This window comes from Acipenser ruthenus, chromosome 2 (genome assembly GCF_902713425.1).
Source record: "Acipenser ruthenus chromosome 2, fAciRut3.2 maternal haplotype, whole genome shotgun sequence".
NCBI lineage: Eukaryota > Metazoa > Chordata > Actinopteri > Acipenseriformes > Acipenseridae > Acipenser > Acipenser ruthenus.
The window spans coordinates 83456721-83482916 of NC_081190.1; positions in this window are offsets into that span (position 1 = coordinate 83456721).

The following is a 26196-nucleotide window of genomic DNA, read 5'->3' on the forward strand; positions in this document are numbered from 1 at the left end:
TAGAGCAGCAGTGGCAGTGCAGGGCTCTGGATCAGCAGTGGCAGTGCAGGGCTCTAGAGCAGCAGTGGCAGTGCAGGGCTCTGGATCAGCATCGGCAGTGCAGGGCTCTAGAGCAGCAGTGGCAGTGCAGGGCTCTGAATCAGCAGTGGCAGTGCAGGGCTCTGGATCAGCGTCGGCAGTGCAGGGCTCTGGATCAGCGGCAGCAGTGCAGGGCTCTGGATCAGCGGCAGCAGTGCAGGGCTCTGGATCAGTGGTTGACATTTTGCTCCATTGCCAGTACCATACGCTCCAGAAGTGCATTTGTTCTGATTAGCTCCTGCTGTATACTTTTGTTAGAACCTACCCCACTGTCTACTAAAACATGGACATCTTTCATTTCTTCTAAAATTGTATTTACTACCTTAACTTGGTTTTTGTTTCTCTTTGTGATGTTTTGTATTTTTCTTTCAAGTACATTTACGCCGTCTTCTCTGGTGAAGCGACAGCCATGTGCAGTACTTTCATCCTGACTTTCAGAAGACTGGGATGTAGAGGGCGAAACTTCTGCTCTTCCCCCCTAAAACCCCAAGAGCTGCACCTTCCTCTTCACCCCCCCATTCCAACTGTGTTTCAGCACACCCAACATCACTTTGAGAAGCCACTGTTGCATCAGCTGTTAAAACCGGTGGCGATTGAGGATGGTTCATTACATCTGTGGGGTTGGTGTTCTCTTTCCGTGGCGACTCCCTTTGCTTTGTGAGAATATTTAACACATATGGACAGAAAGGTACACGAACGCACAGCCCCATATGTGTTACACGAGTGGAGAAAATTACATTTTAAAACCAAAAACCGCCAAAATGACTGCCGCAGGGCTTCTAGTGTTAAGGATAGCTATGACTTCAAAACAGCGCTTCTATTCCCGCACATCCTAATATGCCATTAATTCTCGCTTGGTTGACAAAAGAAGAAAGAAAAAACATTTGGATTTATGTTTTTAGTCTGTCTAGGGTCCAAATTCAAAAATGGGGATCATTATATGCTTATCTCGTCAGTCTGCCTGTCTGTCTGTCTGTCTGTCTGTCTGTCTCACTATACTTTGTGAAAACCGTAATTGCCTTGACATTGCACCAATATTCACCAAACTTGTATTGTACCTAACCTCCTATCGATGTTCCAGATTGCAGATGTAAATATAATCTGACAAACTTCTGATTTTATATGAATTAAACCAGTACATGCACTAATTTACTGTCTTACTGAGCTGTTTTCCACGATGACTCACTCTCAAGCAAGCAATGATATATAGGAATCTGAAAACATAAGCCAAAACAATTCCTTTGTTTTCACAGTATTAATTAATATTATTATCCCATTTATATTTATTTATTTATTTATTTATTTATTTATTTCATTTATATAGCGCCTTTCATACTGAAGTATCACAAGGCAGTGTACATAAATACATAAAAATACAATAAAATACAAAATATACAAATAATAATAATAATAATAATAATAATAATAATAATAATAATTAAAAGCTAACAATTATGTTGCATTAAAACCTATAAGATAAAAATGCCATTTTATAAAAATGTGTTTTAAGTTTAGACTTAAAAATACCCACAGACCCAGCTTCCCTAACACATGGAGTAGTGCATTCCATAGTTTATGGGTACTAAAAGAAAAAGCCCTACCTCTCGTATTGATTTTATTGACCCTGGGAACAACGAGCAGCCCCGCTTCCTGTGATCTAAGAGTAGCTCTTGCAAATAGCTAGGTGCTGCTCCATTCAAGGCTTTATAGGTCAATAATAAGATTTTAAAATCAATTATATATTGAACAGGGAGCCAGTGCATGGAGGCTAAAACAGGGGTGATATGCTAATTTTTTTTGGGGGGTTTTTGTCAAAATTGTAGCAGCGGTATTCTGAACAAGCTGTAGGCGGGACACCGCACGTTTTGGGATGCCAGAGAGGAGTGCATTACAGTAATCAATTCTCAAAGAAACAAAGGCATGTGTTAGTCTCTCGGCGTCAGATAAGGAGAAGTCTCAGTTTGGCTATGTTTCTCAAGTGATAGAAGGATACTGCCCTAATATGAGACTCAAATGATAAATCAGGATCAAAGAGAACCCCCGCATTTTTTATTTCAGTTTTAGGATTTGATAAAAGACTACTAGGGTCAAACTCATGCATTCTTACATTTTTAGTTGGTTATGGGAGCCTACAAACATAACCTCTGTTTTATCTGAATTCAACATTAGGATGTTGAGACATCCAGCACTAACTGAGACAAGCAGCAACTAACACCCCGACAGAAGTATCACCAGGTTTTAAAGACATATACAGCTGGGTGTCATCTGCATAGCAGTGGAAGTTCACACCATGTTTCCTAACGATATCACCCAATGGTAACATATATAATGGAAATAGCAATGGACCCAGAATAGAACCTTGTGGAACACCACAATCAACTTTGGTTAATGCTGATTTTTCCTCCCCAATAGAGACAAATTGATACCTATCAGATAGGTAAGATTGAAACCAGGATAAGACAAGGCCAGACAGTCCCACTAAGTATTTGAGCCGATTTAATAAGATGGAGTCGTCTACAGTGTCAAAAGCAGCACTAAGATCAAGAAGAATTAGAACTGATGGAAAGCCCAAGTCAGAGCTTATCAGTAGGTCATTTACAACTTTGACAAGGGCTGTCTCTGTACTATGTGCAGCACGAAATCCGGACTGAAATTTCTCAGATACACCATTAAGAGTTAAAAAAAACTTTGTACTTGAAATGCAACAACCCTCTCTAAAACCTTGTCTAAAAATGGAAGATTGGAGATGGGCCTGTAGTTATTAATGAGTTTAGGATTCAAGTTGTGTTATATTACATTGCCATAATCTGATTTGGTAGTGAAAAAGTGTAGTTGTGTTCTGCTACTCACTAAACACTGTTGGTTGATCAATAACATTCCCCAGTTTGTTTTTCTACCCTTGTTACTCATGGTGACATTCTAGAAGAAATTCCACATTTATATGTCTGTCATGCTTGTTTTGACAGTTGGAGAGATAAGAAACGGGAAGACGGCTGATTGTATTACCATTTTAAATGGGCTACCATGCCCTGCAGTGCTCTATGATTTTGTTCTTCCCTTACCTGTCAAGCCTGATTAACTGAATCTTGTGGTGTTTCAAACTGCACTTAACCCTCTGTTTAAAAAGCGACCTGCAGTCACTACAATACACAGACATGCTGTTCCTTGCCTTTTTGCCTAATGTCTGAATCAGGCGAAGTTATTATAGTCTGTGTTGAACTAAAGTAGAATTCTTCATCTTGAAGAGCTATTATTTATTGTACTGTATTTTTTGTCTGTAAAACAAAAAAAAAATAAGAATAGATGTCTTCCAATGTTTGGATTTAGGTTCAGAGAAGGAAAATGTCACCCATTTAGAGCTGTATTTATGACGGCTAACACATCTTTGTGCTGTGAAGTAACCATTAAGCTCTGATTTGATGTCATGTCCTGTATTAAATTCTAGATAACACACTCAGATACTGCCAGTCGACACTAACAAAGGGGTTATTGGAGATCTGGACTTCAGTATTAACCCAGTCAAGCTGCATGCCTGAAAAAGTGGGTATGACTGTATGAAAATTAACTGTTTCACCTAAAAAAGTGTGATTACTTATAATGTTAGTGTTTCTGGCCAAAATTATTTTCAAATTAACTTTGTTGCACAGGGGATAGATAGTTGCTCATTGTGACAGAAAGCGAATGAATCCTAGTCAACAATCTCCCTCCTGATCTCTGAGGGTGCTGAAAACAGGAACAGAGTGCCTCGTACTGGATGGTCTAGCAGTTCATTCCAGGGTCAGTCGGAAGCCAGCCATCTAGGAAGGGGGCAGAGTCACAATGCCCGAAGTCATCGCCCCAATGCGGTACGCAATGTGTCAATCATGGATTGGAGGAGATGTGACTGAACTAGCTATCGCAGGAGGCATGACTGAGGGTATAATTGGGGATGTGATGATGTAATCTGTTCCTTTGATGTGGTTATAAGAACATGAGAAAGTTTACAAATGAGAGGAGGCCATTCAGCCCATCTTGCTTTTTTGGTTGTTAGTAGCTTTTTGATCCCAGAATCTCATCAAGCAGCTTCTTGAAGGATCCCAGGGTGTCAGCCTCAACAACATTACTGGGGAGTTGGTTCCAGACCCTCACAATACTCTGTGTAAAAAAGTGCCTCCTATTTTCTGTTCTGATTGCCCCTTTGTCTGTCGGTACAACCCCTGTGTCAAAAGACTGTTGCATGATCTTGGTTAGCGGTTTGTAAATAACTTTTTTCATTTCTTTGAGTACTATTGGGAGGCTCTCATCCGGCCCAGGGGATTTGTTTATTTTAAGAGCTCCTAGTCCCTTTAACACTTCTGCCTATGTTATTTGAAACTGGATAGGAACAGGTCGACATGTGGGGCATGTTGCCCGTATCCTCCTTTGTAAAAACTTGTTAAAAGTAATAATGTAATATATTTGCTATTTTTTCTCTTTGTCTATGATTTTGCCATTTGTATCTCTTAGACATTTTACCTCCTCTTTGAATGTTCTCTTGCTGTTATAATATTGGAAAAAAACTTTTTGGAATTGGTTTTATCCCCCTTAGCAATGCTCATTTCAATCTCTCTCTTGGCCTGTCTAACATCCTTTTTGACTTTTTGCAGTTCCAAGTACTCTTTCTGTGTATTTTGTTCTTGGTCCCTTTTAAACGTTCTGTAAAGTGCCTTTTTTCTCTGAATATTTTTTTAAAATTGATCTATTAAACCATTTTGGCCATTTTGTTTTAGATTTAGATTTGTCTACTTTTGGGATGTAATTGTTTTGTGCCTTTAGTACTACATTTTTAAAAAACAGCCATCCTTTTTCTTTGGATGTTTTCTCTATTTTACTCCAATCTACTTCTGTTAGTCTCTGTTTAATACCTCCATAGTTTGCTTTTCTAAAATGGTAAACCTTAGCTTTAGTCATTACTTTTGGGGTTTTAAAAAGCACTTCAAATGAGACCATGTTGTGGTCTGAGTTTGCCAATGGTTCGCTGACCTCTGTTTTAGTTATTCTGTCTTCGTTGTCAAGGTTGGTGCCTTGACAAATTGTGTTATGAAGCAGTCATTTGTCATTTCCACCATTTCAATTTTGTCTGTCGTGCTCCCCACCGGGTTTTCCCATTTTATATGGGGGAAGTTGAAACCCCCCATTAATATGGTTTCTCCTTTGCTGCAAGCATTTCTAATGTCATTGTATAACAGATTATTTTGCTCGGTTCCTGAATTTGGTGGTCTATAGCATGCCCCTATTATTATGCCCTTTGAATTTTTGTACATTATTCTGACCCATCTTGAGTCTGCGTTGTTTTTTTCTTCCAGATTTAACACCTGGGCTTCAAGACTATTTTTGTTGCATAGCACTACCCCTCCGCCTTTTTTTTCCTGCCTGTCTTTCCTATACAGTGTATACCCACTAATATTATATCCATCTCCATCACTCTCCGATAACCAAGTTTCTGTAACACCTATCACATCGTAGTTACTTGTTAGTGCAGCAGCTTCAAGTTCTAACATTTTGTTTCTGAGACTTCTAGCATTTAGATTACCTGAGTTGTTGCCCTTGTTTTGATGTAGGGTCCCTTCTGTTTTTTTGTTGTTTTCTCCCCCCTTCCTTTCTAGTTTAAATGCTTCTGAACCTCCTCGAGGATCCTTTCTCAGAGTAGATTGGTTCCCTTTTTATTTAAGTGCAGTCCGTCCCACCTAGATAGTTCTATAGATAGTTCTTGCTGTAGAATGTTGTCCAATGTGTGCACAACGTTTTCAGCCATGCATTTAGATTATTTATTTCCAGCTGTCCGTATTCTCCTTTGCAAGGTGCCGGCAGTATCTCAGAAAATACCACAGTTTTGGTATTGTCTTTTAATTTCTTTCATAGATCTCTGAATTTGTTTTGCAGGGATTTTGGTCACTACTACCGGGTCTTCTCCTGTTTGTTCTAGGAGCCTGTCCACGTTCTCATTGATGTGATGCTAAAGAAGGTGAAAGGAAACGGACTGTGAAACGCATACGTGAGTGTTAGGTGTTTTGTTTGTTTGTGGAAACTAATTGTCTGTGTTTGTCAATGTCAGACGGCTAACACAAACCGGGAGCTGTCGCTACAGGCCAGCATCACGCCCGGACTACAATTCACTACTGTCACTTGCCTTGCACCGCACCGCACCTGCACTAAGAGCCCTCACTATCAGGAGAAGTGCCTGTGTCTGTGTTGTGTGTTGTTCTTTGTATTATTATTTTGGGACTGAACCCCGTGGTTTATATGCTGGCAATACACATCATTGTGTAGAGTCAGTATTATCATTTAACTGGTTGCAAACTGGGAAGACACAAAATAAAGAACTATTTTGAACCGTGAACTTTGTGTCTGTCGTTGTTGGAGTACCTGCATCACCTGTACACCTGCACACTGCAATCCACTCGATCACACTCATCTATGCCTATTACCAAAAGAAAAAAAAAATGCAATAAATCAAAATGTACCCTTTTACACACAGAGTGGTAAACTGATAGTAATTTGGGAAAGAATAAACATTTGTATAAGAATTCATTGAAAACAAACTGATTTGATTGATTCATTTTCACCAGCATCCCAAGAGGAAGGCAGTAGGTAGAAATCAGTTAGACTATGTTACCTGACCTGGTTTAATAAAAGAAAGGCTTTATATTTTATTTATACTAGTTCCATGAACTAGAACCTAAATATGATAAGATTTAGACTATTGCGGGTTGTAAATAATGCATTATTTATTGTGTCTTACCTTTGCAAAATGAGAATTATATTTAGCAGATATTTACTGTAAATTGAGGTTCTGTAGCAAGTAAGATATTGATTTCACTGGCATAAATCAAGGTCGCTCAGTGATTGCCCTGCTATCCTGGGTATGAGGTGTTGCTTTTTTGACATATTCTCTCTACACTACAGTGTGGTCAGATCGATTAAGCTGTTGGACAAAACCACTAGAGGTGTGCAGGGGTGTGCAGCGGCTGTCAAAGTGGTATGTTCACTTTTACTTAGAAGAGGGCGAGGTAAAAATGCATTTCTAGCATGTTTTACTTCCTAATCTGGATTTTTGTCATCAGAATGACTTGAAACCAAAGAAATAAACTTTATACTTCTATATTATGTACACAAAAAGTGTCTTATTTGTTACAAATTCTCGTTTATACTCATTACTCAACACACCATTAAGAACCAGCCTCATTCTGACCTAACTAACTAAAACCAGAATGCTACTCAGTCCAATCAAATCACTATTGGGTCAGACAGCAGCGATTACCATTTAAATTAAAAACTGTCTGTGATATTTTGTTCAAAAAAGCTGCTGTACTGAAACTGTTTCTTTTGCCTCACCCACATTGCATTTCTCATGTCATATTATAAACAATTGCCTTTCATTGCTGGCTTTAATTTCCTTAATTAAAAAAATAATAATAATTTGAAACTGATAGGAATATATTTTTTTCACATAAAATATTTGCTCAAATATTTTCAAATTCTGATTATTTACACAACAGGATAATAGAAAAATATCCGCGTTTAATTTTTTTTTTTTTTAAATAGTAGATACATAGATATCTACATGTTGTAAGTCGTAAAGTGATTTTGCATTAAAAAAAACAGCAGGGTGTTGATAGTTATGATCTGCACTGAATACCAGGCAATGAAATCAATCAAAGTTTGTAAAATTATTTGCAAAACACTTGGGTGCTGTAATTCCTATATGAAAGATATAGGGGAAGAGACTGATACATAATGATAGAAGACAGAACATTTGTGAAAGGATTATACAAACTATTCATCATGTTTTCTCCATGCAGTACATAATAGGGAAAGGTTTAAACATTTCTTTACAGTTTTTTTTTTTTTTTTTTTGGTGACAGCCTAATTGCCCCCACTGAAATAACTCAAGATGAATTGCACTGAATTGGTCTGCATGGTGAAAAAGTAGCATGATCAAAGAAATCTCAAGTCATAGGGGTAAGATAACAGCATAAAATAAACTTCTGAGTTATTGTAACTTTGTGTATGTGATTCAGGGGGCAGCAGCTAGGGCTCTTGCCCTCTCACAATTCTGCCCCCACCAAAATATGTCAAACACTGAATTTAAACCCCAGGTCACACCCTTATTCTCTGTCACTTTTTTTTGGTTTGTTTGGTCTTGCTTTTTGTTATGTGTACAAACACAAGCTTTATGGGGCGCCAAGTGTACAAATATTTTATTCTTCCCTTGTAACATGGAATTTGCTTTCCTTTGCTATCTTGTCCAACAACCCATTTTTAAGTTTTGTGCTTTCCAAATTTAATATAGCACACACACACCTGAACAAGAAAAAGTCAATTTAACAAACCATTCTGGAGGAAACTATAAGGTATATATACAAAGTACTGTGCAAAAGTTTTAGGCAGGTGTGAAAAAATGCTGTAAAGTAAGAATGCTTTCAAAAATAGACATGTTAATAGTTTATATTTATCAATTAACAAAATGCAAAGTGAGTGAACAGAAGAAAAATCTACATCAAATCAATATTTGGTGTGACCACCCTTTGCCTTCAAAACAGCATCAATTCTTCTAGGTACACTTGCACACAGTTTTTGAAGGAACTCGGCAGATAGGTTGGCCCAAACATCTTGGAGAACTAACCACAGTTCTTCTGTGGATTTAGGCAGCCTCAGTTGCTTCTCTCTCTTCATGTAATCCCAGACAGACTCGATGATGTTGAGATCAGGGCTCTGTGGGGACCATACCATCACTTCCAGGACTCCTTGTTCTTCTTTACGCTGAAGATAGTTCTTAATGACTTTCGCTGTATGTTTGGGGTTGTTGTCATGCTGCAGAATAAATTTGGGGCCAATCAGATGCCTCCCTGATGGTATTGCATGATGGATAAGTATCTGCCTGTACTTTTCAGCATTGAGGAGACCATTAATTCTGACCAAATCCCCAACTCCATTTGCAGAAATGCAGCCCCAAACTTGCAAGGAACCTCCACCATGCTTCACTGTTGCCTGCAGACACTCATTCGTGTACCGCTCTCCAGCCCTTCGGCGAACAAACTGCCTTCTGCTACAGCCAAATATTTCACATTTTGACTCATCAGTCCAGAGCACCTGCTGCCATTTTTCTGCACCCCAGTTCCTGTGTTTTCGTGCATAGTTGAGTCGCTTGGCCTTGTTTCCACCTCGGAGGTATGGCTTTTTGGCCGCAAGTCTTCCATGAAGGCCACTTCTGACCAGACTTCTCCAGACAGTAGATGGGTGTACCAGGGTCCCACTGTTTTCTGCCAATTCTGAGCTGATGGCACTGCTGGACATCTTCCGATTGCGAAGGGAAGTAAGCATGATGAGTCTTTCATCTGCTGCAGTAAGATTCCTTGGCCGACCACTGCGTCTACGGTCCTCACCGTTGCCAGTTTCTTTGTGCTTCTTCAAAAGAGCTTGGACAGCACATCTGGGAACCCCTGTCTGCCTTGAAATTTCTGCCTGGGAGAGACCTTGCTGATGCAGTATAACTACCTTGTGTCTTGTTGCTGTGCTCAGTCTTGCCATGGTGTATGACTTTTGACAGTAAACTGTCTTCAGCAACCTCACCTTGTTAGCTGAGTTTGGCTGTTCCTCACCCAGTTTTATTCCCCCTACACAGTTGTTTCTGTTTCAGTTAATGATTGTGTTTCAACCTACATATTGAATTGATGATCATTAGCACCTGTTTGGTATAATTGTTTAATCATACACCTGACTATATGCCTACAAAATCCCTGACTTTGTGCAAGTGTACCTAGAAGAATTGATGCTGTTTTAAAGGGTGGTCACACCAAATATGGATTTGATTTAGATTTTTCTTCTGTTCACTCACTTTGCATTTAGTTAATTGATAAATATAATCTAGTAACATGTCTTTTTTCGAAAGTATTCTTACTTTACAGCATTTTTTCACACCTGCCTAAAACTTTTGCACAGTACTGTATATATATATATATATTGTGAAAGATGCCCTCCCAAGAGCATCGTATTTCTGGCAGAAACTGGACGGAGTCGTGTAATTACACCGGTGAGTAACTTTATTAATTTACAAAACAATCTTTGATACCCACCACCCAAAGTTCATGCCCTGTATGGGCCACTAACTATCTCACTTTGATTCCCTGTCTAGGCCTACCCCAGGAAGATACTTCGTTGTATTGGAACAGTCTTAGTATGATTTCTTGACTGCTGTCCCTGGGTGAAGCGATGTTCTTCCTGTTAGAGTACCTGGTACAGGTAAGTGACGTCGTGGGCAACTGCTCCCTCTGCTGGCGCACGGTATGCCCACAGGTAAGTATGCTGGAACCGGCTCCCTCTGCTGGAGCATGGCATGCACACAGGTAAGTTTACTGGAACTGGCTCCCTCTGCTGGAGCACGGCGAGCACACAGGTAAGTTTACAGGAACTGGCTCCCTCTGCTGGAGCACGGCGAGCACACTGGTAAGTTTACAGGAACTGGCTCCCTCTGCTGGAGCACGGCGAAACAGTACAATAGCTGCTGCAATCGTAGAACAGTCAGTAACAAAGGCAAGTTGGCTGGGAGCGTTGAAACAGTACGATGCTATCGTGGAGGAACGGTATCCCAGGTAGGTAAACGGGAGTTCGTTGAAACAGTATGATAGCTCCTGCTATCGTGGCAAACTGTATCCCAGGTAAGTAAACTGGAGAGTGTTGACACAGTATGATAGCTCCTGCTATCGTGGCAAACTGTATCCCAGGTAAGTAAACTGGAGTGCGTTGAAACAGTACGGTGGTTCCTGCTATCGTGGCAAACTGTATCCCAGGAAAGTAAACTGGAGTGTGTTGACACAGTATGATAGCTCCTGCTATCGTGGCAAACTGTATCCCAGGTAAGTAAACTGGAGTGTGTTGAAACAACACGTTTGCTCCTGAAATCGTGCTGAACTGTATTCCAGGAAAGTAGCTGGGGTGCGCTGAAACAATACGATAGCTACAGCAATCGTGAAACGGTGGTAACAACAGTACCAAATTCCGGTGTGTGTTAAAACAGTAAACAGAGTACTAAAACTTTGTCCCATTGTCTGTGTATTTTGTTTGTCCAGTTCCACACAGTACACAATCCCAAAATAAACATTTATAAATCCTGTCCGACTGCCTGGGTGTTTTGTTTGCAGAGTCCTTCACAGCACACCATAACAAAACCAAACATGACCCGACTCTAAACTGTATCAAAGGCGAAAGCCACGCCAGAACCAGAGACGGGCTCTGTGCACTATTTAGTACGCAGAGATTATACTCACTCTCTGCTACAACTAAAAATAAACTGTGATGTCTTCACAACAATAAACAGTAATTCCGTAGTGCACCGAAAACAACAAATAAATTGTACTTGGTCTAACACAAGAAACTTACTTTTCCTGAAGCGCGTAATAACTAGAATTCTTCAGACCATAGACCTTTTCACGCTGTGATTTCAGAAGACTGTAGATCTCTCTGGTGGTGTATTCCACACTGCCACACCCCCGAGTGATCTGCTGGTTACCTTGTATCACAGCAGACTCCTCCCAAAATTCATTAATCCCAGGGCTTCTGGGGAAGGATAAAGTTCTGGAGAAGCATCAATCAGGGTTGGGTTATAAAAAAATATCCCAAACTTTGAACATCCCCCAGAGCACCGTTAAATCCATTATTAAAAAATGGAAAGAATATGGCACAACCGCGACTCTGCCTAGAGAAGGCCGTCCACCAAAAGGCATGTGGGAGACACAGCAAACATGTGGAAAAAGGTTCTCTGGTCTGATGAGACCAAAATTGAACTTTTTGGCCTTAGCGCAAAACGCTATGTGTGGCGCAAAGCCAACATTGCTCATCACCCTGAGAACACCATCTCCACGGTGAAGCATGGTGGTGGCAGCATCATGTTATGGGGATGCTTTTCATTGGCAGGGACTGGGAAACTGGTCAGGATTGAGGGCAAGATGGATGGAACCAAATACAGGGAAATTCTAGAGGAAAACCTGTTTCAGTCTGCAAGAGACCTGGGACTGGGACGGAGGTTCACCTTCCAGCAGGACAATGGCCCTAAACACACAACCAAAGCCACACTGGAGTGGTTTAAAAACAAGAAACTGAATGTCTTAGAATGGCCCAGTCAAAGCCCAGACCTCAAACCAACTGAGAATCTGTGGCAAGACTTGAAAATTGCTGTTCACCAACGGTCCCCATCCAACTTGACAGAGATTGAGCAATTTTGCCAAGAAGAATGTGCAAAAATTGCAGGATCCAGATGTGCAAAGCTGGTAGAGACTTACCCAAAAAGACTCACAGCTGTAATTGCTGCCAATTACAGCTGTGAGTATTGACTCAGGGGGGTGAATACTTATGCAACCAACAAATGTCTTTTTTTTTGTTTAATTAACTTTTGTGTAAAAGTTAAAAATATTTTGCACCTTCAAAGTGTGTTGTGTAAATCAAATGGTAAAAATCCCAATGAAATTCATTTTAATTCCAGGTTGTAACACTACAAAATGTGGAAAAGTCCAAGGCGGGTGAATACTTATGCAAGGCACTGTATATATATAGTATGGAACTAAAATGTTGTTTAGGGATATTGATGTTCAACAATGATACAGGGTACACATTGCTTTGCACTTCAGATATACGTTGGGCTTACCTTTGAAAAGTAGAAATAAAAACTTCAACAAGGAAAACATGCTTTCTGTACATTGACTTTTTCCTGTTCATGTGTGTGTGTGTGTGCTATATTATGATATTGTGCTTGTTGCAATATTGACTTAACAATGAAACATTACTTAGTACTTCTGAAATATATAAATACATAAATCGGATGGTTTGATTATTTTATTAAAAGGATATGTCCGCAGTGCGTTTATTTATTTATTTACTTATTTACTTATTACTTTTTAAATTTTTATTTCCAAAGTATAGTTGGACACATTTGGGGCTACCTTGGAAAATAATTCAAACTAGTCTTTGACACGAAGCAGTGGTCAGGTCTTGTTCTGGTATTTGTTATTCAGGTTGGGTAAAGTAAATTGTCAAGACGAGTAAGATTTTGGTTTTCTAAAAAAGTCAACAAACGGTCCTCAAGGCAAATGAAAAAATCTCTCTCTCTCTCTCTCTCTCTCTCTCTCTGTAGTTGTTAGTGAAAGTTTTAGGTGAGGCAGACAAGCTGTGCAGCAAAATTAAATTTAAATTTAGTGAGTATTTCAGATTTTTGAATGCATAAAAACGGCAGGTACGCAGCTTACATGGACCGTTGGGAACACTGCAAAACACTACAGTGGTTAACTTTAAGGATAAGGGACTATTTGAAACACGCACTATGGTTGTAGCCTACTGTGACAAGTGGTTTGCAGTGTGCAGGTGTAGTTGGTGCGGTGCTCAGGAATAACACACACAAGACAGTGAAAGTTCAATAAAACAGCTCCTTTATTTGGCTGGGTTGCGTGTCAACAACACTTAAATAATACACATGGGTGCTTGTGACAGCGATGACGAGTGGTTTGACGTCAGGGCAGAAACAGGAACACAAACGACAGAGAGAGGTGGAGTTTGGTGGAGCTGAGCGAATGCTTTCACTCAGCATTTAATGAATAAACAGACAGAAAATAAACGGTTGTAACAAAAACACAAAAACAGGACACGGCACTCTACGCCAAAATAAAATAGACAAACAAAACGTACTAAACAGTAAACAGACGGACGGACAAACGAAACACGGTGAGTGAGACACTTCTTATTATTCTTATTATTCTTCTTATTATTCTTTTTATCTCCTTCTCCACACTCGTTCTCCAGTCACCGAACACCCAACAACCAGTGAGTGAAAACATGCAGCTTTTATGCAGTTGTACCGAGACTCGATTGCTAGTCAATCATTCAGTTGGAATCTCGGTACAACTACACGTGAATTAATTAAAGTGCAATTCCCCGTGCTCACATATTATTACTTTTTACTTGCACGTGATGTGATGTGCCATCCCCGTGCCTAAATACAAATATACAATTTACACACACGTGAAACACAGACCCGCTTATATCCCGTGTACCAATGCCTATACACCAACATTTACACACAACATGTAACATATAACATAAACAGGGGGGCACTTTGCCACAGTGCTACACAGCAAACATGGTTACTTCTCTTTTTTTTTTAACAAATATTTTAAATTTATTTAGAAAAGAAGAATACAAAAGAACATAACACAAAATAAAATCCGAAACCAACCCCCCCCCCATCCCTCCCAACACCAACCCCCCCCCCGTTGGTACACCCTTTCCCCTATGGACTTCACCTCACAGGACCTTACAATAATGACCTGACAATGGTCGCAGTTGCACCCCATGCCTCCAGAGTCCATTCGCCATCCCCCTTCCGGCACCATGTATCATAGCAGTAGACAGTTCCATACGAATAATATAAAAAAAAGTGAGGATCCAGTGCTGCCAGGGGAGGGAATGGGGAGGCTCCCAGTGGAGCGCGAGCATCTTTTTAGCTGCAGTGTAGTAGTTCCTGCAGAGCGGACACTACTTTCCTCCTTGATGTAAACAAACACAAGCTTTCACTCAGCTCCAGTCTGTGTAGCAATGGCTATGCAGTAGCCTCAAGCTGTTGCGCTCAATTAGTTCCTTAGCAACACAACCCAGCTGCTTCCATAAAGGCACACATGCACTCCAGAACCAGTGACAGGGTCTCCCTGTCATAGGATGTATAAGATAATGGTATACAGTGTCCCTGGAAGGCACATTGGAATCCTGGGACACTTTCCTAAAAAACAGGGAATGCAGGGACAGGTGGCAACATCACGTACCAGTCTTTCTTTTTCCTATTGTAAACATATCCATTAGTTACCAGATACAAGTACATTTTTACGCATTAAAAACATATGGCGTTTTATCAGGCAGAGCACTGTGCATTTGCACAGCGAATTGATGAAGTGATAGACATCAGAAAATAATGTGCAAAAATCACATCAATAGTCAAAATTGTCTTCTGCAAACATTGACTCTTTTCACATAGATGGGGTGTTAAACTTGAACTGACACAAATGTGTGTGCATTGTTAATATATACTGTTATCCTGACTGTATAATAATATAATTTATCACATATATTTTAATGGAGGTTGAGATAATCTCTATCTCTGCTTTTTCCTTCCAGAGTCAATTGTTGCTGAAGTGAGTTGATGTTTTCCCTTAGGTTTTAACCATTGTAAAGAGACCTGGTTCATCCCAGGTGAATTTAAACCATTTCCATGACAAAGCTGCTTTGGGTTATACGTTTTGTGCACACTATTAATTTGAAAACACAATAGTACACTATTTAGTTATTTATTTTATAACATGCATACTTTGTCTATGAAACATTTTAAAAATATTTTAAAAAAATGAAAAACAAATGCTGGACAGAACTTAGAACCCAGGTTGAGTGAGAATACCTGATCAGCAATGCTGAGATGGATCCTCTTAATACCACTGTGAGATGGAAACCTCAAAGAGAGACAGTCAAAGAAATTAAAAACAAAAGTGATACTGTAAAAACTATCTAGGGCTCTATATAGATGTAACCGATTGTATTTTTTTATTTATAGAAGAACAATCTAGTGTTGCAGCGGGCCCCTAGGCAATACATACTGGCACACTGAGATCATTTATAAATGTGTAAAGAAAAGGGAAGCTTATTGGAGCTGGAAGGGAGGCTAATACAAGTAATGGTCACAAGCCAAGTCAAGGATGTAGAAAATCTGGACAGGATACACAATGTCTTTTTGCATTCAAGTTTACTGATATTTGTAATCAGTGGCTGATGGGAAATGGTTTTCCTTGAGGTTTGACTGTAACAAGCAATGTGAGTAATAATAAAACATGCCAGTCCTATAACTGTAATGTCCCAGGTGTCACAGCAACAGATATATTGCAGTGTTTAAAAGATAGACATGTTGGCTGCCTGGAAGGACCTTCAAAGAGCTGCTTAACATTGACACCAAGGACCCTCTGAAAATACTGCCAGAGTAGTGCCATTACAAATAACTAAAAGTAGTCATCCCTTAAAAGCTTGTTTATCTTCTTCCTGTAATGTCTATGAATGAAGGTAAACATGGAATTAACTACTTTGTTACACTATAAGGATGAGACCAGACCATATTTTATATTTTAGCAATGTTTACCATTTATTAGTTCTGAATACCCACATTACATTCTGCATTGAACATTATTGTTTAGATACAATACATGCCACTAGTATTAACAATTGAGGGGTTGCAGTCACGTGACCCCAACGCCATACTGGCAGGCAAAACAGCCATGACGGCAAATACAAATTACACAGATTCCACACAACACACTAATAACGAACACACTTGCCGCCTCCAAAATAAGGAGTTAATAAGATACAACGAGAAATGTCAAATTCTTGGTATATGTGACCCTGTTTACAGCAATAAAAGACGCATGTTACGTCCATTCATAGGAATGATGTGGATTGTAACTGTGTGAATTTATTTTTATTTTATTTTTTTTATAAATTTAGTCGTCGCCAATTATTTTACCCCGATTTTCACCCCAATTTAGCATGCCCAATTATTATCTGTATCCCCAGCTCACCGCTCGCAACCCCCCCGCCGACTCGGGAAACGGAGGCTGGAACACGCTTCCTCCGAAACGTGCTCCTGCCAAGCCGTCATTTTTCACACTGCAGATCCACAGCAATGCCACCAGACCTATAGTGCCGGAGGACAACACAGATCTGGCGGCTCCGCTGCAGAGCCACAGGCGCCCTATCGGCCACAGGGGTCGCTGATGCGCGGTGAGCCGTGGATTCCCCTGCCGACCTAAGCCCTCCCTACCCGGGCAGCGCTCAGCCAATTGTGCGCCGCCCCCTAGGAACTCCCGGTCACGGTCAGCTGTGACATAGCCTGGATTCGAACCTGCGATCTCCAGGCTATAGGGCACATCCTGCACTCCGCGTGGAGCGCCTTTACTGGATGCGCCACTCGGGAGCCCCTTGTAACTGTGTGAATTGAATTGGATTCAAAGTCAGTATGCCCACACAACGCTAAACCTTGTCGAGCTAGATAGGCAATGCTTGTAAAAATAGCAAAAAGTGCATCACAAGCTTTTGTTTCATGTTGTGTTCGGAAATTTGAACGCTGATATTAACACCACTTTCCAATGAATTCGTTTTTGATGTTGCTTCCCTATGGCACATCATTTTTTCGTGATTTCGAAACCGCTCAGTTGCCTTTTTCCAGTTATCAAAACCTATTGTGATGAAGGTCTGCTCTTTCTTTGTTGAAAATGTAAACATATTCTGCTTCTCGCAAGTAGAACATGTTTTACATAGTGCTTTGTTTTTTTCTTCATCATACGTCAGCCAATTATATGTCCCAATCCATACTTCTCGGAAGTGTCTTTTTCCCGTGGTAGAATCTTTTTTTGTAATTTTTGATGGAGGTGCATCTGAGGTGGCAGCAGTATTTTCAGTTGGTATTGAATGGTCTATCGTTTCGGATACAATGCTAGGCCTACTGCTGTCAATACTACAACTGCAAGGATCCGGTTAAGTTGAGTTACTAGGTTTATGAGGTTTATGAGTTACCCACTTCTCCATAATGCTTTTCACAATAAATAAATTAAAAAAAACTCAATTAAGTAAACTTCAGCCTTAGCCTTAACTTTAGTCTTAACACAAACAAAAAAAAATCGCTAAATGCTCCTCACACATGTCGATTCAACGGCATTGTTTTTCATACTGCAGAATCACATGATCACACTATGCACGTTACGTCCATTCACAGGATATTATGGGATAGGCGTGCTCAGAGCCAGCATGCTGCTATTAGTGTAATAACAGTAGTATACCCCATAAGGCTTTACTTTGGGGGGGCTATTCCTGGGTCAAATGCCCCTTTGTCACCCAGCTCAGTGCCTATGATCAGAACTAACTACCAATATATTACTGCTATTAACCTTTTATGAAGTGCTCACTACACAAACGTGTGTAATGGGTCCAATCTTTTTCGTTTTTTGTTTCCCTTTTAGTTGCTGAAATCCATTTTGCCCTCCTATCTGGAGAAGGATAATCCATATTTCTGTCCTCTTCTGTTGGTGCACCCAACAGCACAACGTGAATCAGGCAATGTTTTGTACCGCGCTTAAATTACAGACAGTGCTTTTTGCCTGCTACATCCTGGAGGTATTGGAGCTCCTCTGTCTGTGTATGCCTCTATGCCTGGTATTTATACTATAGTAGGCTCAGAACATATGTGACTATAGTTTGTTTTTGTTATCTTACTAATTATCTATATAAATTAGTTATTCAGCTGTTACTTCATTCAAGTGCAACCAACCCCTAACTATCATTCTAATAATTTTAAACCTAAGTTACTTTAGTAACTCTGCTTATGCCAAAGTCACCTCTAGCAAAATGGTTTAACCCTTTGTAGTCCATTTATTAAGTGCGTGTCAGGCGCGTTAGGTCCAATTTATTTTCACACGCGCAGTTAATTTTAGATGCGCTGTTTAAAAGTATTTTTTTTTTCACAGTCAAACGGGTTTAAAAGGCCCTGCATATCAACAAAGCACTCACTAGGCATCTCCAGCCCCGCCCCACCCTTTCGTTCGCTATCGCTTTCACATATGCTAAGAAATAAATAATAATAATAATAGTCGTACATACCGATCAATCATCTCCTGATCACTCGCTTTATCACCAAACTCCTCAATAATGCAATCCAAGTCATTATTTTATTACTATAACATCTCAAAAAAGCTCTGCAAATGTCCGTGATAGTCTCTGTGCGCTGATGCAGTATCAGCCAGCTTGTTTCCTTATGACCGCCCTTATGGGATACGCCTTTTTTTTTTTTTATCGGCTTGTCTCGGCTCCTGTCGCTCCCACTCAGCCATTGAATGGTTTTCTTGGCTTTTTCTGGAGAAAAAACGACTAGAAACCCGTTTTTTGCGTTTTTTTGATGATGTCGGACAGGGTCTGACAATGGACTGGATAGGAATAATTGCAATGTCGGACCAGGTCTGACAATGGACCGCAAAGGGTTAACATTACCATCACATTTCCTTTCATATGATTACCAATACATTTTCTACTCTACATTCCTAATTGTTCTACTTTATTTATTAGTGGATGTTTTTAAGTTGAATACAGATGGTGCCCTTTTTGGATAATTTTCAGACAAAGATAAATGTGCCTGAGTAGTGGTTGGGGCTGTGGTGGAGGCAGTCTGCTCCGTTTTGACCCGTCACTCGTCACCAGCTGTAGGGACGGTAACTCCTATTCCTGCGCCTGTCGGGATGGTAGCTCTTACTCTAGCCCTCGGGACAGCAGCTCCTACCCTAAGGATGCAGTTCCTCCTCTGGCTCTCCGGAGAGCAGTTACTCCTACTATTGCCTTCGGGGATGGCCGCTACTCCCTCTCTGGATGCTTCGTCCATGCCTCCAGTTGCTTCCTCAGCAGCACCTCTTAAGCCTTTGCATTTTTTTTTGTTCCTGAGAAAACTGTCTAGCAAGCACATTGGCTTTGTAGTAAAATATGGATCACTGTAAAGCCTAGTTGTGATATATATCCATGTGTTTTGACTCTCCTCCACTATTTTTACAGTGAAGGCCAAAGCAAACTGGAATGACCTGTATTTTATTGTAATAAATTGCTCAAGTCAGAAGGGCAGGTAGTATTAATTGTTGCTTTCAGTTATAACTAGCATGTTGACAAGGGTAACAGGCATAAATTAATTGTTTGCATTGGCACATTCAAGGTCGTTACAAGAAGAAAGGCAAGCTCCCTCCTGATTTGTATTATTAAACTGAAGTATAACTAAGCCTCAGGGTGTAGAAAGTGCATTCATCTTTTCATGGTTCAGATAAATGAAGGTGTCCGCTTGAAGAGAGAGTAGACACAGTGCACCACCAAACAATTCTGTTTTAATACAGATTTCATACAATGGAAAACCAAAATACAATTTGATCTTTACAAGAGACATATCATCGGTCAAATTCCCAAAGGCTTCTTCAGATTCACAAATTACTATTGCCGTATGTTATCACTAACTTTTCAATGTCCCAGAGAAATCAAATAGAAGACCCACCTCTTTTATAAACATTGTCTTGTGATTAAATATATACAGTATAATGCCCACTTCACTGTGTTTAATAAGACAGCCTTTTCTACAAAGCCCCTACTTTGTACTCTCACCCTTTCCATCTAAACTTCATTATGAGAGGAGCTGTCATTATGACTTTGTTAGAGGAGTTTGCAATACAGTACAGTAGTCCCACAAAATACAGAAAAGTGGTACGCAATTCAAGTAATCCTAAGACTTAAGATGATTGTTATTTCTTTTTTTTGTATTGTATCATCAGGGCTAAGAGGTTATGCAATCCTTATCTTTTTTGGTTATTTTAACTTTTAATTAGCAGTAGCATATTGATTGTGCGATAGCTATTATAATACAGATGACAGGAGGAATCCATATTTTTACGAAATGTAGCAGATTACACAGAACCACAGCAAACGCCCATTTCGCACTGATACATTTTGACCGGGCAGAGTTGTGAGATCACTGGAAAATACTACAAGCAAAAATAAATAAATAATTGTACATGGTATGTCTTTTTCAATTACTATACTATACTTACTTTTTTATTTTAGTAGTCGCCAATTAATTTTAACCAATTTTTCTCCCAATTTGAAATGTCCAATTTGTATTTAGGCTCAGCTCACCACTGCCACCCCTGCGATGCCTCTGGAGCGGCGAAGACGAACACACAAGGGCAACAACTCAGGTAAGACAGCCATTTTTATCTAAATGCTAGAAGTCTCAGAAACAAAATGTTAGAACTTGAAGCTACTGCACTAACAAGTAACTATGATATGATAGGTGTTACAGAAACTTGGTTGTTTGAGAGTGATTGAGACGAATATAATATTAGTGGGTATACACTGTATAGGAAAGACAGGCAGGACAGAAGAGGCGGAGGGGTAGCGCTATACATAAGAAATAGTCTTGAAGCCCAGGTGTTAAATCTGGATGAAGAAAACAACAGCGAATCAATATGGTTCAGAATAATGTACAAAAATTCAAAGGGCATAATAATAGGAGCATGCTATAGACTGCCAAATTCAGACACCAAGCAAAATAATCTGTTATACAATGACATTAGAAATGCGTGCAGCAAAGGAGAAGCCATACTAATGGGGGATTTCAACTTCCCCAATATAAAATGGGAAAACCCGGTGGGGAGCACGATGGACGAAATTGAAATGGTGGAAATGACAAATGACTGCTTCCTAATGCAATTTGTCACGGCACCGTCTAGAGGGGAGGCATGCCTTGATTTAGTCTTTTCAAATAATGAAGACAGAATAACTAAAACAGAGCCTTTGGCAAACTAAGACCACAACATGGTCTCATTTTAAGTGATTTTTAAAACCCAAAAAGTAATGACTAAAGCTAAGGATTACAATTTTAGAAAAGCAAACTATGAAGGTATGAAACAGAGACTAACAGAAGTAGATTGGAGTAAAATAGAGAAAACATCCACAGAAAAAGGATGGCTGTTTTTTTAAAAAATGTAGTACTAAAGGCGCAAAACAATTACATCCCAAAAGTAGACAAATCTAAATCTAAAACAAAATGGCCAAAATGGTTTAATAGATCAATTAAAAAAAATATTCAGCGAAAAAAGGCACTTTACACAGTGTTTAAAAGGGACCAAAAACAAAGTACACAGAAAGAGTACTTGGAACTGCAAACGCAAGTCAAAAAGGAAGTTAGAAAGGCCAAGAGAGACATATAATTAACATTGCTAAGGGGGCTGAAACCAATTCCAAAATGTTTTTCCAATATTATAACAGCAAGAGAACATTCAAAGAGGAGGTTAAGTGCAGGATGTGCCCTATAGTCTGGATGTCGCAAGTTCGAGTCCAGGCTATTCCTTTGCCGACCGAGGACGGGAGCTCCCAGGGGGCGGCGCTCAATTGGCCAAGCGTCGCCCGGGGGGAAGGAGGGTTAGGTCGGCCAGGGTGTCCTCGGCTCACCGCGCACCAGCGATCCCTGTAGTCTGGCCGGGCGCCTGCAGTCTTGCCTGTAAGCTGCCCAAGAGCTGCGTTGTCCTCCAACGATGTAGCTCTTGGGTGCCTGCATGGTGAGTCCACGGTGTGAAAAAAAGCAGTCGGCTGACGGCACACGCTTCGGAGGACAGTGTGTGTTCGTCTTCGCCCTCCCAAGTCAGCGCAGGGATAGTAGCGGTGAGCTGAGCATAATAAAATAATTGGCCATTCCAAATTGGGAGAAAATTATAAAAATAATTGGCAACGACTAAATTTATAAAAAAAAAAGAGGAGGTTAAATGTCTAAGAGATACAAATGGTAAAATCATAGATGAAGAAATAAAAATAGCAAATATATTAAATTATTACTTTTCACAAGTTTTTACAAAGGAGGATACGGACAACATGCCCCACATGTCGACCTGTTCCTATCCAGTTTTAAATAACTTTAGCATAACAGAGGAAGAAGTGTTAAAGGGACTAGGAGCTCTTAAAATAAACAGATCCCCTGGGCCGGATGAGAGCCTCCCAATAGTACTCAAAGAAATGAAAGAAGTTATTTACAAACCGCTAACCAATATCATGCAACAGTCTCTTGACACAGGGGTTGTACCAACAGACTAGAGAATTGCAAACGTAATACCGATCCACAAAAAGGGAGACAAAACCGAACCAGGTAACTACAGACCAATAAGACTGACTTCTATTATATGTAAACTTATGGAAACTATAATAAGATCCAAAATGGAAAATGACCTATATGGTAACAGTATCCTGGGAGACCGCATCGTTTTAGGAAAGGGAGATCGTGTCTAACTAACCTGCTTGATTTTTTTGAGGAAAATTTCCAGAAAGCTTTTGACAAAGTCCTGCATAAAGGATTAATTCTCAAACAGAACACAGTAGGGATTCAAGGAAATGCATGCACATTGATTAGGGAGTGGTTAAACATGTAGAAAACAGAAAGTACTGATTAGAGGAGAAACCTCAAAATGGAGCGAGGTAACCACAGGGATCAGTATTAGTTTCTCTGCTATTCCTAATCTACATTAATGATTTAGATTCTGGTATATTAAGCAAACTTGTTAAATTTGCAGATGACACAAAAAGGAGGAGTGGCAAACACTGTTGCAGCAGCAAAGGTCATTCAAAATGATCTAGACAGCATTCAGATACATGGCAAATGACATTTAATAGAGAAAAGTGTAAGGTACTGTATTATTTATTTATTTATTTATTTATTTATTTATTTATTTCTTAGCAGATGCCCTTATCCATATGGGAGATATTGAAATTGGGAGATATGGGAGATACAGACAATGTGGGGAAGCTATAGAAAAGGCCAACAAGATTCTCGGATATATTGTAAAAAGTGTTGAATTTAAATCAAGGGAAGTAATGTTAAAACTTTACAATGCATTAGTAAGACCTCATCTAGAATATTGTATTCAGTTCTGGTCACCTAGTTACAAAAAGGATATTGCTGCTCTAGAAAGAGTGCAAAGAAGAGCAACCAGAATTATCCCTGGTTTAAAAGGTATGTCGTATGCAGACAGGCTAAAATAATTGAATCTATTCAGTCTTGAACAAAGAATACGTGGTGATCTGATTCAAGCATTCAAAATTATAAAAGGTATTGACAATGTCGACCCAGGGGACTTTTTCAACCGGAAAAAAGAAACAAGGACCAGGGGTCACAAATGGAGATTAGATAAAGGGGCATTCAGAACAGAAAATAGGAGGCACTTTTTTTACACAGAGAATTGTGAGGGTCTGGAACCAACTCCCCAGTAATTTTGTTGAAGCTGACACCCTGGGATCCTTCAAGAAGCTGCTTGATGATATTCTGGGATCAATAAGCTACTAACAACCAAACGAGCAAGATGGGCCAAATGGCCTCCTCTTGTTTGTAAACTTTCTTATGTTCTTATGTTCTTATGCTGTCCTCCGAAGCATGTGCCATCAGCCAACCACTTCTTTTCACTCTGCAGGCCTGCCATTTACCAGTTTCAAAGCACTTGAAATAATTATATTTGTGAAATGGTTGTTTTTTAAAAGGGAAATAAAACCAAAACCTTAAGTATGAGTATTGTGATCTTTATTTATGTTCATCAGAGTATTTATAATTCGAAATAATGCAGAAAGATTGTGCTTCACTGATTAGTATTCAATTATACAACAGTTCAAAACTTCAAAGTTCATGAGCATCACCAAGCAGAACTCTCCATAGAGGCAGAATCACCAGACGCGTGCTTCGCCCACCCTAATAATAATGAACAAAACAATGCAATAACTCGGAGACCATGTTCCTTAAGGAGAAAGGACATTATTTGTTAAGATCGTAGGGCAGGGTCAATGGGTTTACCTCTTGCAAAAAACGTTTACAGTCACAGACCCTGTTGGCAGGGACTACTCGGTAGCGACAATGGTGGCTTATTCAGTGGTTGGTACTTCTATCCAAGGAGGGAGGAATTTGGCAATTCAAACACTCGGCAAGCTCGATTGAATGTTTCTGTGCCAAGGACCTCCGTGAAGAAAGATGTTATAAAGGCAATGGACCTGGATCCTTCCGCCCCCTCCGGGATTCCAATAGCCCTGATATTCTGCCTGAAATGATTTTCCCTACCATCCAGCTTCAACTTCTTTTTTTATTATTTTCAGAGGACAAGGAAGAGCATAATGACTCAACAGATGTCAAGTCTACTTGCTTCAGCTTTTGCCGAGTTGAGATTGTGAAGATTGAAGTTCTGTGAGGAACCTGGTACAAAGCACTGAAAAACTCAGCTGAAATGGTGGTTAGAGGCTCTCTAATTGAGGCTGGAGCCAACACATCATCCGCGGTTACTATGTTGCTAGTAACTGACAAAGATGCTTCTGTCAGATTTTTTTTCCGTCTACTCATGGACATACTCCAGGTAAGCCAGGACAAATGTCATGCCTGTCAAATACTATAGCAAATTCACACAGTATCTTTTCTACTTTGTGTTTCCAGAATTGGAATCATTTTTCTCTTGGGACTCAAGTTGCCAAAAGTCATTTCACTTGTCACTTTTAACGGCCATCAGTCTGATGAAACGCTCTTTAGTGAACTAGTGACATCGGATCACTGAATGAACTACCAACATATATATTTTTTTACATTTATGTCTCAATAGATAACTGTGCAGACAGACTACAGTACCAATATAAGAAGCTTAATAGAGATACACAACAACATCTGGTTTTAGAATGCTATGGAAGAAGGTGTCATTATTATTTAAGGTCAAAAATAGAAAACATATACCCCAATTTTAATAATTGATACACTTCTATCTACACCGTACTATTATTTTGTTACGTTATTACTTCGTTAAATACATGTTGCTAATCTTTGGAGCTCCATTATCACACTCACAGTTGTGTGCTGAGTGCATCTAGTAAATATTAGTAAATGGTAATAACAGAGTAACAAGGTATAGTTACTGCACCTGGATGTTGAAGTATATCTGCATAAAATGTATGCTATAATTCATTATAGATTGGTCTTTTGTATTTGTAGCATCTCCCAGGCACAGGGGACCTACAATAACATGGCAGAAAACAGGGTTTGTACCCCAATGTTTATGTATTTTATAGTTCGACTATGGCATTGGGAATTTGACCCAGAGATATTTTAGTTAAAGAATTTACCAGCTATCTCTCCAGAAGTACAAAAGAATTATTGATCCAACAAATAGCACATGTTAAAACCCTTTTTAGGGGTACATTCCACTAGTCAGATATTCCTTCTCAAGCTGTATAGTGTACAGTGTACAAGCTAATGACACTCAAAACAGTGAATTATCGTTACCGACTCAACACTTATCGTTTATCCCTGTGGCGTGTAAATAGTGTGTTGTGTTGTTGTAAATAAAGATTGATTGGTTTTGAATGTAAGTTTGGTAGGGATGGGGTTAAATCCATCCCTGCCAACAACCATGTGTGGAATGTGGTCTTTACCTAATTAGGTAATTGAGTGCTAATTGGGGAATGGCCACATCTATATAAAGGGACTATATCCTTTGC